We start from the raw sequence: 14,263 nt of genomic DNA on the forward strand, positions 1-14,263 counted from the left end.
TGTTAGCTTGACTTGGATTTCTTTTACTTAAATTTGAAACTTTTGACTAATACATCCACTATTAATCTGAATATACCATTCCTACATTGGACTTTCTAAGTATTTAAAAATAATTTGGATTTTAATCTCAGGGTAAACAATTATTATACATAGGTAAACTCAGCTTATATATGAATTAATTTTTAGAATCAGTGGAATTGAAATAATAAAGTATCATTTATTAATGATCCTTGCTTAGAAGAAAAATTATGAGTATAGAATGTACCAGTATTCCTTTCTCTGTATACTTATACAGTGTAGAAGTTTCCTTTAAAGAGAAGGGTAGAGATAAAGTCAGACTATTCATAATTTCATTGATTAGGCATATATATATATGTGTGTATGTGTGTGTGTACACACACACACATATACATATGTATGTATATATTTATTTACTTTATTCGTACTGGGGATTGAACCCAGGGGTGCTTTACCTCTGAACTACATCCCTAGTCCTTATTATTTGAGACAGGATCTCACTAAGTTGCCAAGACTGGCCTTGAATTTGTGATTCTCCTGCCTTAGGCTCCCGAGTTGCTGGGATTACAGGCCTGCACTACTGTGTATGGCTTGTTTTTAAACAGAGTAGCTGTGGTAACTATATAGAAGGAGCAGAATGTGGGTAAGAAAACCTGGGTGAAAAGTAGGACAAGAGGAGAGCTATGTTAGCTAGATATTAATAAACCATTAGTAATTGCCTTAGGTTCCATAGATTATCCCCTTCTGGATTAAATGCTATACTCTTGCAAAAGGAATTGGTGACACAGGTGAAGAAAAGTATTAGTTTTCTTTAGGTTGAGGTTCATGTTGCTGTAGTTGATGTCATGTTTGTAGTTCTTATATTGCTTTTTAATAAGCTTTTGGCATTATGTTGGCTTGCAAAATCTGGTTCTCTTTTACTTGACACTAATGAATTGAAAGATAAGTACAGTAATTCCCCCTTATCCGCAGGGGATACCTGAAACCACATTTAGTACCAAATCCTCCTGTACATAAACTATGCTTTTCCTGTCTATTTATCTATCATAAAGCTTATAAGTTAGGCACAATAAGAGGTTAACAACCAAGTTTAATGATAAAAAAGAACAGTAACATTCTGTAGTAAAAACTGTGAATGTTTTCCCTTTTAAAATATCTTAATTTCTCATTGCACCAAAATAATGTCAGACTGTGGTTGACTGAGTAATGAAATCATGGAAAGCAAAATCACAGATGGGGGATTGCACTGCTCAAAACTTTCAGGACTATTTTGAAAGTCTGATGAATGTGGTTAATGAGGAGGAGTTGTGGCAAATGTGAATTTTTAATTTTAAATATTCCAGTCCCAAAATAATCTTGATCCTTGACAACAGAATGTGGTAAGCCGGGTATTTGAGATGTTCATGCCACACTATATAGTTTAACCGTTTGTCCCTATGTAAATGGAAACCTTTATGTGTTGTTAGGATTAAATATGGTTCCTGGAGCTCCATTGATGGGGTCTTAGTTATACACACCTTTGTGGCCATTCCTAAAGCACATATGCCGAGTTTAGATTTATAGTAAAGTAGTCTGTATCCCAAATATAACTCCACTGGTTACTAAAGGTATAATTTTTGGTAATTCTAACTTCTTATAGGTCCTGTAAGATACAGGGAAAATACTTGTCTTACCTGAGTATGCATGTATAGTTTTGACTTGTTTACTGCCAAATCTTAAATAAAATTTCAACTTTAGAAAGGTATGATTTGTACGAATTTTACCTTTTTTCTTGGATGTCATATACTGAAATTATACAGGAAGTACTGTTTTGTGTGTGTCCTCTTTCACTTAATGTGGTACTAGTACTTTGAGATTCATCCAAGTTATTGAAAGCAGTAATGCTTTGTTTTATTAAATTGCTAAGTAGAAGTTCATTATGTGACTATTTCACATTTCTTTATCTGTTTGGTAGTTGATGGATATTTGGGCAGTTTCTAGTTTTGGTTGTTCTGGATAAAGTTTTTATGAACATTTGCATCCAGCTCTTTGTAGGGATATGTGTTTTCATTTTCTTAGTTGAATATCTAGGATAGAAATGCAGGGTTGTATCATGTGTATGTTTGTAACTTTAAAATAAACTACCTATTTTGCATTCTCACTAGTAATTTCTGAGGAGTTTAATGTACTCTGTATCCTTTCAACACTTGGTATTGTTAGCCTTTATTAACTTTAGTTACTGGTGGATCTATAGTGATGTAACATCATGGTTTAATTTGTAATTTCCAAAAACTAATGAAGATCATCTTTTCATGTGCTTATTCATATATTTTGGTTAAATGTCTGTTCAGATTTTTTGCCCATTTAAAACAAATAGGTTTTTTGTTTATTGTTAAATTGAAGGAATTTTTAAAATGTATTCTTGATTTAAGGGTTTTTTTTGTTTTTTGTTTTTGTACCAGGGATTGAACCCAGGGGTACTTTACCACTATCTAAATCTTATGACTAAGCCATGTCCCTATCCCTTTTTTATATTTTATTTAGCGACAGGGTCTCTAAAGTTGCTTAGGGTCTCATTAAGTTGCTGAGGCTGACTTTGAACTCGTGATCCTCCTGCCTCAGCCTCCTGAACTGCTGGGATTACAGGTGTGCATCACAACACCTGGCTTGATGTAAGTTCTTTATTACCAGTCTTGGAAATCACATGTTTTGCAAATATGTTCTCATAGCTTGTGGTTTTCTTTTTTCATAATAGTGTCTTCAGAGAGCAAAACAATTTAATTTCTGTGTAGTCCAAATTACTCTCCACCCCCCACTTTTATAGATAATGCTCTTTGTATTTTATTTAAGGATTTTTTTAAAGGTCTTTAATATTTTCTTCTGATGTGTTTCCCCTCCTCCCCCCAGTAGCTTTAGGTTTTATGTTTAGGTCTGTGAAACGCTTTGAATTAAGGTTTGTATAATGAGTGAGGTAAGGATTGAGGTTTTTGGTTTTTTTTGGTACTGGTTATTGAACCCAGGGTGCTTAACCACTGAACTGAGAGCCACATCCCCGGTCCTCGCCAGCCCTTTTGGAACAGGATCTCATTGAGTTATTCAGGCTGGTCTCGAACTTGTGATCCTCTTGCCTCAGTCTCCCTAGTGCCACTGTATCTGTCTTGCTGTTTGCTTTCTATTTGTCTCATATATTCTTTGTTTTTCTCTCATTGATGTATTTTGGAATATTTCATTTTATCACCTCTAGTGTATTAACTATATTTAATTGTCTTTTTTATTTTTTTGTGTGGTGCTGGGTTTCTGACTCAGTGGTAGAGTACATGTTTAGCGTTGAACTACATCCCCAGCCCTGTTTTATTTTTTCCATGACTACTATAGAGTTTACAGTAGACATAATATACTTTTAAAGTCCAACTGTACTGCTTGATGTATTAAATAAGAAGCCTGTGTATCTGTTTTTCCACCTCCTGTCCGTTTTGCTGTTATTCTGCATTTTATTTCTAGATGTATTACAAAACTCATATATTTTAGTCAGCCTTTCGGTCCTGTGACCAGAAGACCTGATAGGATCAATTTTAAGGAAGAAAAGTTTATTTTGTGGCTTACGGTTGTAGAGGTCTCAGTCCACAGATGGCCAACTCCTTTCCTTGGGTTCTGAGATGAGGCAGAACATCATGGCAGAAGTGTATGGCAGAGGAAAGCAGCTGGGTACATGGCATCAGGAAGCAGACAGAGATCCCCTCACTATAGACAAAATATATAAATCCCAACGGCATGCCCTCAGCAACGCACCTCTCGCCACGCCCTACGTATCTTCAGTTACCACCTGTCAATCCCTATCGGGATTAATGCACTGACTAGGTTAAGGCTCTCTTTACCCAGTCATTTCACCTATAAACCTTCTTGTGATGTCTCACACATGAGCTTTTGGGGGGGACACCTAATGTCTAAACCATTAACAACCATAATTCACTGTTATTGTCATCATCTGTTTTAAACAGACTGTTGCCTCTTAAAGAGGAAAAGATGTATTTATCCAAATTCTTCAAGGCTTGTTTTTAAACTTTGTTAGAGTGGGCCTGGAGAGGATTCTTTGCCGTAGGGCTACTTTAGCCCAGTTTATAAGGTCTTTGTTGAATGCCCTGAGTTAAATAAAACTTTGTTGGTTAGAACAAAAACGTCTGGGTCTACTCTGGTACTTAAGTTTATAATTCCCAAGTTGTTGCTTGTTACCTAGTGATTGTTTCTTTGTCCATGGAATCTCACCCGTTGCATGTGCAGCTAGTTTAACTAGTAAAGATAAAAGGGTATCCTACAAATTACAGCTGTCACAGCCTTCCAGAACTCATTAGCGTTTCTGACTGGCTTTCTGCTCTGCTTGGATTCCCAGATTTCCCCTTTCTGGCTGGTGTCTGGTAAGTGCCTCGAAGCGCAAAGCTTGAACAGTCATAGGGCTCAGGTAATTTGTTTTCTCTCGGGAATTACAGTTCTTTTCTTGTGTCCAACATTTAAGAATTTCATGTATTTTGCCAATTTTTTAGTTGTTTGTGGTGGTGGGTGTCTAGTCTCAAGTTACTCCATCATGGTCAGACTACTATAATCTTCTGTAAATACAGTATTCCATGTGATAAGAGTCATTACAATCTATTTCATAAGCATTTCTTATTAGAAATAAGCATTTCTTATTTCTTATTAAGCATTTTATAGGCAGCCTACTAACAGCAGCTTTAAGTTATAATCTCACTACTCAATTTTGGAATATTGTGTTCTTGCCCAGTACATTTAGTAAAAGATTTTGTATTGGCTCTAACCACCTGGTATTCATTAGAATATGGAAATAATTCAAGAGCACTAGGCTCTTAAAAATCTGCTGTAACATTGGAGGAGAAAAAGTGATTGAAAACGGCTAATTTTTTACCTTAAGGAGACATTAAATTACATTAAGTACTTAAAGTGTTGCCAAGGTATCTCCTCCTAATTGGGTCATTGTTTAGGTCTGTAGGCTTCAATTTTGTTAGCAGAATTAAGCCAGTCTTCACTTTTCCAAGAAAAGACCCTTCAGGTAAGATTTTAAAAATTACACTGGGATGTGCATCACAAGTTGCAGTACATGCCTATGAGACTTCATAATCATAATGTGTGGTTTTCATCTGCCTAATAAATCAAACCGTGCTTATTTACCAGACATTGTATTTCACTGTAACAAATCTTTGTGCCAGATTTGGCATTTAAATATTGACAAATGAGGACAAATAACTTCCCCTCATTTTAAAATCATTGTTACTTCTAGGCAAACAATATTGTTATAAAAATATTGTGCTTTTTCTTAATACTTTTTAAAAATGTCTTGGTAAAGTAATTTACAGGCAGATATACATTTTCACAATATGTATGGGTAAGTAATATCTTTGGGTAGCTGGAAGATCTTATGAGTAAATAGTGTTCACTATTAAATGGGTTTTGAATAGCTATCAAAGGATCATTTGGTAAAGGGAAGTTGCTTATATATTTTGAAACTGTAAAATGGTTTTCCCTCTGAAATTATCAAATGTCTTATGTTGTTAAGACAAAGAATTAAAGTGTTTAATTTAGAAATGATTAGTAATTGCTGATGTTTTCTGGCATGAGAAAAACCTGAAGTTAGAGAACATAATCTGTGCTTGCCTTATTGGTACTTTAGAGATGGATAGTTCTTTATTACACCAGTCTCCCAATGCATGCTTGGATAACATTTTTTCTTCTTGTACTGGAAAATAAGTCCATGGTGTTAAGCAGGCATCTTTAAATCGATCATCTGATTTCTATAGCTTCCATGAGTTCAGATTAATTTTGAACTTTAACATTTTATTTTATTTGCAGGTGGGAATTCTTTGAAGTATTTCTCTTGCATTGCAACATCTTGTCTTTGCTATTACCTTTTTCCTTTGCAGAACTTAAGCTTGTTAGTACAATAAGTATTTATCAGTACTGCTTATTTTCTAGGAACTGTTATGCAGTAGACTCTGGATACATTGTTGAACAAAGGTGTAGTTTCTCACTACATAAGGTCAGTAGTCTATGAAGGAAAAGGAATAGGAGTTGGGAAATAATACTCCAGTAAAGGTGCTCTCTTGTGTCATGTAGGTAGATTTTTCTGGATAGTTGGTAGTTTTCTACCTACTTTTGGCATGGGGGTTTTACCAAAATCTTAGTCAACTTTTAATTTAAAGGGAATATATCATGTTAAATGTTAAGAGTGAAGGGAATTTTAATTAAAAAATGCTATGTTTATGGATTCTAAGAAGTACAAAATTACTATTTGCTTTTAAGGATATAAGGAGAGGTTTGTCTGTTTATATAGTCAGTTATAATGTCTTAATTTCTTTTCTTCCAGGGACATTTCAATGTAAGGTAAAAATCTAAAATTATTGCTCTTAATGCTTTGGGGACAAAAACCATGTGACTGCATAGTTTTGCTAATAGTCGTTGAGTCATTAAGTAAATTATCTCATTTTATGTTACCCCCCCCTCCCCCCCCCGAGGGGGAGAGGTTTGTAGACCCCACCACTTGGCATGGAACATTTTATTCTTAGTACCATACTGCACATACTTAAAAGTAAATGTTTTTTCTTGCCCTGGTTCTTACTGATGTATCTAATGAAGTGGTTTAAACTCTCCAATTTTATATACATTGAAGGCAAGAGGTAGCCAAGAAGGGAGAAAGGGATGTTTTGTCAAGAGAGTAATACAATTTTCTTCTTAAAATAATATTTGCCCACTAAGACATTTGGCCCATGAAATTTAGTAAATACTTCTGGACTGTTAATTTATATTCATGTTTTGGCATGTTTCCAGTCTTTGTTTCAATCTTTAGAAAATATTTTTCTAGATTAAACTGAATCCAGTAAAATTATGTTTACATTGTATTTCAATTATCTAACTGTACTAGGATGTTAGCTGATGACCATATACGTATGTTTTACTCTTTCATCATCATCATCATCGTCATCATCATCATCATCATTATTATTAGGTAACAGGGACTGAACCCAGGACTGAATTACATCCCCAACCCTTTTTATTTTTTATTTTTGAGACAGGGCTTTGCTAAATTGCTGAGAGGCTAGCCTTGAACTTGTGATCCTCCTGCCTCAGCCTCCCAAGTTGCTGGGATTATGGGCATGTGCCACCATGCCCCACACTTTTATTATTTTTAAGAGTAAGGAAATTTAAAAAATTTAATCATCTGGGTGTGGTGTCCCTTGCATATAATCCCAGTGACTCAGAAGGTTAAAGTAGGAGGATCATAAGGTCAAGGCTAGCCTTTGCAGCTTATTAAGACCCTGTCTCAAAAAATAAAAAGGGTCAGGGCTGGGGTTGTGGCTCAGTGTCAGTGCTTGCCTAGCACATATGAGCCTCTGGGTTCAATTCTTAGTACCACATAATTAATAAAATAAAGGCATTCTGTCCACTTACAACTACAAAAAATAATTTAAGAAAATGAAAAGAGACCTGGGATTGTAGCTCAGTGGTGGAGCATTTGCCTTGTATGTGTATGGTACTTGGTTCAATCCTCAGCACCACATAAAAATAAATAAAATATTGTGTCTATCTACAATTAAAAATATTAAAAAAAAAAAAAAAAAAAAAAAAGGACTTGGGGATGTAAGTCAGTGGTAAAGTGCCCTTGAGTTTAATTCCCAGCACATGCCACCCCCCCCCAAAAAATAAAAAATTAATCAGATACTTATGAACTCATTAGTTTTTTCTTATTAGCTAAAACAATTATTAGGTCATTGCATATTGTGCTAATTAAAGTGAGTGACTCATTGCTGCTAATTAAACCATGTGTTATAGGCTAGAGAGAACATTTTGCTCACTATGTAAAAAAAAAAAAAAATAAATAAAAAAAATAAGCCCAACAGGAAATTCATGACTGAGAATTAAGACTCTAGGAATATAAGGTGCTTAAGTTGAAGTCTACATGGATGTGTGTTTGTTTTGTTTTTTGTTTTTTTTTTTTTTTGGTACCGGGGAGTGAACCCAGGGGCACTTAACCACTGAGCCACATCCCCAGCCCTTTTTCTTTATTTTAGAGATTGGGTCTTGCTGAGTTGCTTAGGGCCTCACTAAGTTGGTGAGGCTGGCTTTGAAAGTGATCCTCCTGCCTCAGTCTTTTGAGCTGCTTGGATTACAGGCATGCCTGGCTGGATGTGGAATTTTAATAAACAATATCTTGTTAAATTTGTGTATTAAGTTTTGGGACCTGAAAGATACCTCAAAGATATTGAGACTGAATGTTTTATTATATTTGTTGGGGTATCTACATAACAACGATATGGTTGATATTTAAACCTCTAAAAAAATATTTAAACTTTTTAAATGGTAAGAAGAGAATTTTAGCCAAAGGAAAGCATGGGACGAATAGTGTAGACCTATTATGGGTAAAGCTTTTTTTTTTTTTGTACCGTCACTGAGCCACATCCCCAGCCTTTAATGTTTAATTTTGAGACTGGGTCTTGCTATTTGCTTAGGGCCTTGTTAAGTTGCAGAGGCTGACTTTGAACTTGACGTCCTTCAGCCTCCCTATCCGCTGGGATTATAGGCCACTGCACCCCATAAAGCTTTTTAAAAAGTTGTTTTCTCTTTTGCAGTACTGAGGGTTGATATCAGGGGTGCTGTACTATGGAGCTACTTCCCAACCCCCCTTTTTTTTTTTTTGAGATGGAGTCTCATGAGATGTCTGGGCTGGCTTTGGACTTGTGATCCTCCTGTCTCAGCCTCCTGAATTGTTGGTATTACAAGTGGGCTCTACTGACTCAGCCTTTTTTTTTTTTTTTTTTTTTTGCGGTAGTGGGGATTGAACCCAGGGCCTCATGCTTGGGAGGTAAACACTCTACCAACTGAGCTATATCCCCAGCCCCAGCCTTTTTTTTTTTTTTAAATCTTTATGTTGCATTTAGCCCAAAGACTGATACTAACCAACTACAAAGATAAACTTTTAAGGGTTTTGATTTTCTTTTCTTTTAACACTCTTCTTTCTTCTTTGAATATATCTGAATATCTGAATGACTGCTTAATTTCTTAAGGTTTTGCTGCTTCTGACCCCCCCCCCCCGACCCCCCAGTGCTAAAGATTGAATCTGTGTCTTGGTGTATGCTGAGCAAGCATTCTTCCACTGAGCTACATCCCCAGCCCATCAGTTTTTTTTTTTTTTTTTTTTTTAAGAAAAGCTTAGAGGGTTGGGGTTGTAGCCTAGTGGTGGAGGGGCATGCTTAGGATACATAGGCTTTAGATTTTATCCCCAGCACACATGCACACTCACACACACCAGGCTTAGAAATTTAGTATGTCAGGTACAACAAAAACTTTTTTTCTTTCTTTTTCTTTCTTTTTTTTTTTTTTTTTTTTTAGGTGCATGGGTGGCCTGTAATAATTTAAAATCTCTCTCTCTCTTTTTTTTTTTTAATATTACAAAATCTTAGTGAATATTCTGTTTGTCTTTTGGGGAGTTTCTGAGACAGCTTAGCATTTTATTACTATTAATGGATTGCTCACGCTCATTTTCTGAAATTCTTAATTCACTTTATTATGTTTTTTCAAGTGTATAATTCTGTGGCTAGTAAGTACATTTGTATTGTTTTGCAACTCTTGCCACCGTCCATTTTCAGAACTTTTTCATCCTTTTCTGCTAAAACTATTCATTAAACTCTAATTGACCATTCTCCCCTCCCACCAACCCCTGGCAACCACCATTCACATTTTCTATAAACACTACTGTAAGTGCCTCTATATAAGTGGAAACAGAGTATCTGTCTTTTTGTGACTGGTTTATTTCCCTTAACTTAAAGTCTTCAAGGTTTATCTATTGTGACATGGATCAGAATTACCTTCCTTTTAAAGATTGAATAGTACCCATTAAATATATGTACCACATTATGTTTATTCATCCACTGATGGATAGTTGAAAATATTTAGCTGTGGGGAATAATGATGTTATGAACATAAATGTACAAACATCTATTCAAGTTCCCACTTTTGTTTATTTTTTGTTTATTTTGGGTATATACCCAGAAATGGAATTGCTGAATCATGGTTATTCTGTGCTTAATTTTTTGAGAACTCTCCATGTCATTTCCATAGTGGCTGTATTTTGCATTTGTACCAGCAGGGTACTAGGGTTCTGTTTTCTCCATATCCTGCCCAATACTTAAGAAACTTAAAAAAATTTTTTTTTTAATGTATTCTTTTAGTTGTAGATGGACACAGTACCTTTGTTTATGTGGTACTAAGGATTGAACCCAATGACTCACACATGCAAGGCCAGTACTCTACCACTGAGCCACTGGCCCAGCCCTAAAAGGAAATTTTTTAAAAGTAGCAATCTTAAGGATGTGAAGTAGTATCCCATTGTGGTTTTGATTTACATGACTCTAATGACTAGTGATGTTGAACATCTTTTTTGATACATATTGACCTTTTGTATATCTTTGGAATGATGTCTTTTCAAGTCTGCTAGTTTCCAGGCTACCATAACAAAATAGGCTGGGTGGCTTAAACAACAACTTCGTTTTCTCTTAGTTCTGGAGGCTGAAAAACCCAAGATCAGTGTTCTGACAATGTTCAGTGTTGGGTGAGGGCTCTCCTCTTGGAGAGTGAGCTCTCTGTGTCTCTGACAAACTCAGTAATCTTTTGAATCTTGACTTAACTAAAGGATCTTATTTAATCTTCATTGCAACTGTAAAGATCTTACCTCCAAATATCTTGTCACGTTAGGGATTAGGACTTCAACATCTGAGATTTGAGGGGACACAAATCCATAACAAAGTACTTTGCCCATTTTTGAGTTGTATTTGTTGTTGTTGAGTTGTAGAAATTTTAAAATATATTCTGGATATTAATCCTTTATTAGATACTTGTTTTGTACATACAATGTTGCCTTTGTATTCTGTGATAGTGCTCTTTGAGACACAAAAGATTTTCATTTTGATGTAGTATAGTTTATTTTTGTCTTTTAGTCACTTAATAGCCATGTCATCCAACAAATCAACTGTTGCAGTATCATGGTGCTTATGTTCAAGTAACCCTTATCCATAGGTTAACATTACATCACAAAGCCTATCATTTACCTCTGTCTTGTCACATAGGAATTATATCCGCTCATATCATGACAGGAAGGATAAATACAGTATAAGGAGATATTTTGAGAGAGGAAACCACATTGACGTAACTTGTTACAGTATTTTATGTTTATTACAGTATTTTGTCTGATTGCATTACTCAAGAAATCATTGCTAAATGCAATGTCATGAAGTTTTTCCCCGTTTCTTTATAAGAGTTATAATTTTAGCTCTTATGCTTATGTCTTTATCATTTTGATTTAATTTTTGTATTCAGTGTAAAAGAAGGGTCCAACTTTATTCTTTTGTTTAGGCACATACAATTTTCCCAGACTATTGAAAAGATTGTCCTTTCCTTACTAAATTGTCTTGGTATCTTTGTTAAAAATAATTCGATCATATAGTGGTTATTTTTGTCCATGAATGTTCCAAAGTCTGTAGGTGCCTGGAACTGTGGATAGTACTAAACCCTATACATATACTGTTTTTACCTATCTTTTGGCAAAATTTCTATGATAATTTATAAAATAGCCAAAGTAAGATATTAGCGATAATAAAAAAGAATAATAATAATAAAATGAAACAAGAACAATACTGTAATAAAAGTTATGTAAATTTGGTTTCCTCTCTCAAAATATCTTCTTGTACTGTACTGATCCTTCCTGTCATGATGTGAGATGAGGCAATACCTATGATGAGATGAAATGAGGGGAATGATGAATGACAATTTTGTATTAGGCTATGAATAAGAGTTACTTGAACACAAGCACTGTGATACTGCAGTAGTTGATTTGATAGTTGACATGGCTGTTAAGTAACTAATGGACAGATAGTGTATATGCTGGACAAAGGCATGATTCATGTCCTGGGACAGAATATTTCATTATGATACTCAGAATAGCATGCAATTTAAAACTTGTGAATTGTTTCTGGAATTTTAATGCTAATTTTTAAAATTTTCATACTGTGGTTGACCTTGGGTAAATGAAACTTCAGAAAGTGAAACTGGGCAGGGGGGACTACTGTATATTTCTGGACTCTATATTTCATTCCATTAGTTTATGTATCTACACTAGCTTTCACATTGGCTTTTTTTTTTTTTTTTGGTTTGGTTTGGTTTTAATTTTTTGTGGCTCTGGGGAGGGAACCTAGAGTCCTTGCTCATGCTTGGCAGCTGTTCTACCTCAATACTGCTTGAATGAGTGTGGTTTTGTAGTATATTTTGAAATCAAGAGTTCTGTAACATTGTTCTTGATCTTCAAGGTTGTTTTGGAGATAGAGGGTCCTTTGAAATTCTATGTAAATTTTAAGATTAGATTGTCTATTTCTGCAAAAAAAAGATTGAAAATTTTAAAAATATTGTTTTAGTTTTGGATGAACCTTTAGATTTATTTATTTATATGTGGTACTGACAATAGAATCCAGGGCCTCACACATGCTAGGCAAGCACTCTACCACTGACCCACAACCCCAGCCCACGATCGAAATTTTGGTAGGGATTGTATTGAATCTGTAGATCACTTTGGGTAGTATTGACATTTTCACATGATTATCTTTCCATTTATTTGTATATTCAGTTTTGGGCAGCATTTCATAGTTATAAATGTATTAGTCTAGCTTCTTAAGTTTATACCTGTTTATTCTTTTTGATGCTATTGTACATGGAATTGTTTTCTTAATTTCCTCTGTGTGTATATATGTGTGTGTGTGTGTGTGTACGTGTGTGTGTTGCTGCATCCACAGCTCCCCCTTTTATAGTTTGGATCATGAATAGAATTGCTAGATTTTATGACTTGGTTATCCATACTGATGTTTATCATTGATTTGGTTGTCTTAGATAATAGCCTGAACATTTTTTCCCTTTTCCTTTTTTCGTCCCATCCCGCTAGGAATCAAGCCCAGAGTTTTGTGCATGTTATACTACAGCTGTATCCCCAACCCCCTCTTTAGTTTGTTGGTTGTTTTTGGAAGCTGATGTTAAACTTTGTGTCTCCTCTGTTCTATCTAGATACAGAGGTTGCAGGTGTTGTAAGCCTTGATAATTGCAAATATACTTCAAAGGGTAAGTTCTGTTTTTAAGAAAAGGAACAAAGAGTAATAATGTAAAAATACTACTTTTTTGTTCTTAAGAAAATAACCTTTTATTATATTCAGAGTTATGCAGTTATCACCACTAATTTTAGAAATCCCCCCCCCCTCCCCAAATGCCCCATGCTTGTTATTCCAGTTACCATCTTTCTATCCCTGGTAGCTACTAATTGAGTATTTGTTTCTATGGATTTTGTTTTTATGAATTTATCTGTTTTGGATAGTTTATGTAAATGGAGTTATACAGTATGTGACCTTTTCTGTCTGACTTTTCATTTAGCAGTGTTGTAAGGTTCATTCATGTCAAAGTGTTTTGTTAGTACTTCATTGCTTTTAAGGTTTGTTTAATATTCCATTTTATGAATATACCACATTGTTCATTCATTGGCTATTTCTACTTTTTCACTATTACGAATATTGTTGCTATGAACATGTTTACGTGTGTGAACACATGTTGGTTGTTTTGGTTATACCTGGGGTTGAAATTGCTGAGTCATATGATAATTGTATGTTTAATTTTTTAAAATAGCTATCAGATGCTTTTCCATAATGGAGCTATAGCATTTCAGATTCCTACCAACAGTGTATATATTAGGGTTCCGATTTCTCTGCATCCTTGACTATATTTTTTTTTAATTAACATTTTTTGGTAGTAATTGGGATTGATTCCTAGGTAAATAAATGCTCTATCAGTGAACTGTACCCATAGCCCTATTCATCTTTTTTAATCTAGCCATCCTAGTGGTTTTAAAATAGTACCCCATTTTGGTTTGAGTTATAATTCCTTAATGACTAATCATGTTGAGCAGTTTTCCAGTGCTTATGGCCATTTTGTATCTTCTTCAGAAATATGTCTATTCAGATCAGTAGCTCATATTGAGAACTTCGAAACATTGTTGAGTTATAGGAGTTATTTTTTTATAGCCCAAAAATGCTTGCTGGAAGCTGAGGCAGAAGGATCACAATTTCAAAGCCAACCTCAGCAACTTAGCCAGGCCCTGTCTTCAAAAATAAACAAAAAAAAGTGGGGGTTTGGTGGTGATGATGGTGGTGCTGGGGATGTAGCTCACTTGGTTAAGTGC

General features: G+C 34.9%; 1 protein-coding gene across 12 annotated transcripts in view; it reads left to right on the forward strand.

Annotated features, from left to right (window-relative positions):
- The window catches only part of MTMR3 (myotubularin related protein 3), a 120,206-nt gene that overhangs the window by 19,173 nt on the left and 86,770 nt on the right, over positions 1-14,263 (forward strand). Inside the window, exon 1 of one of the 12 annotated variants that reach the window (XM_079151259.1) lies at positions 3,850-6,040. The exons of the other annotated variants lie outside the window; for them this stretch is intronic. The gene's annotated coding sequence lies outside the window, so the exon portion shown is untranslated. Of the gene's footprint in view, positions 1-3,849; positions 6,041-14,263 lie in introns of those variants that run through there. 12 annotated transcript variants of the gene reach the window in all.

This window comes from Sciurus vulgaris, assembly GCF_902686455.1.
Source record: "Sciurus vulgaris genome assembly, chromosome: 8".
NCBI classification, from domain to species: Eukaryota; Metazoa; Chordata; class Mammalia; order Rodentia; family Sciuridae; genus Sciurus; species Sciurus vulgaris.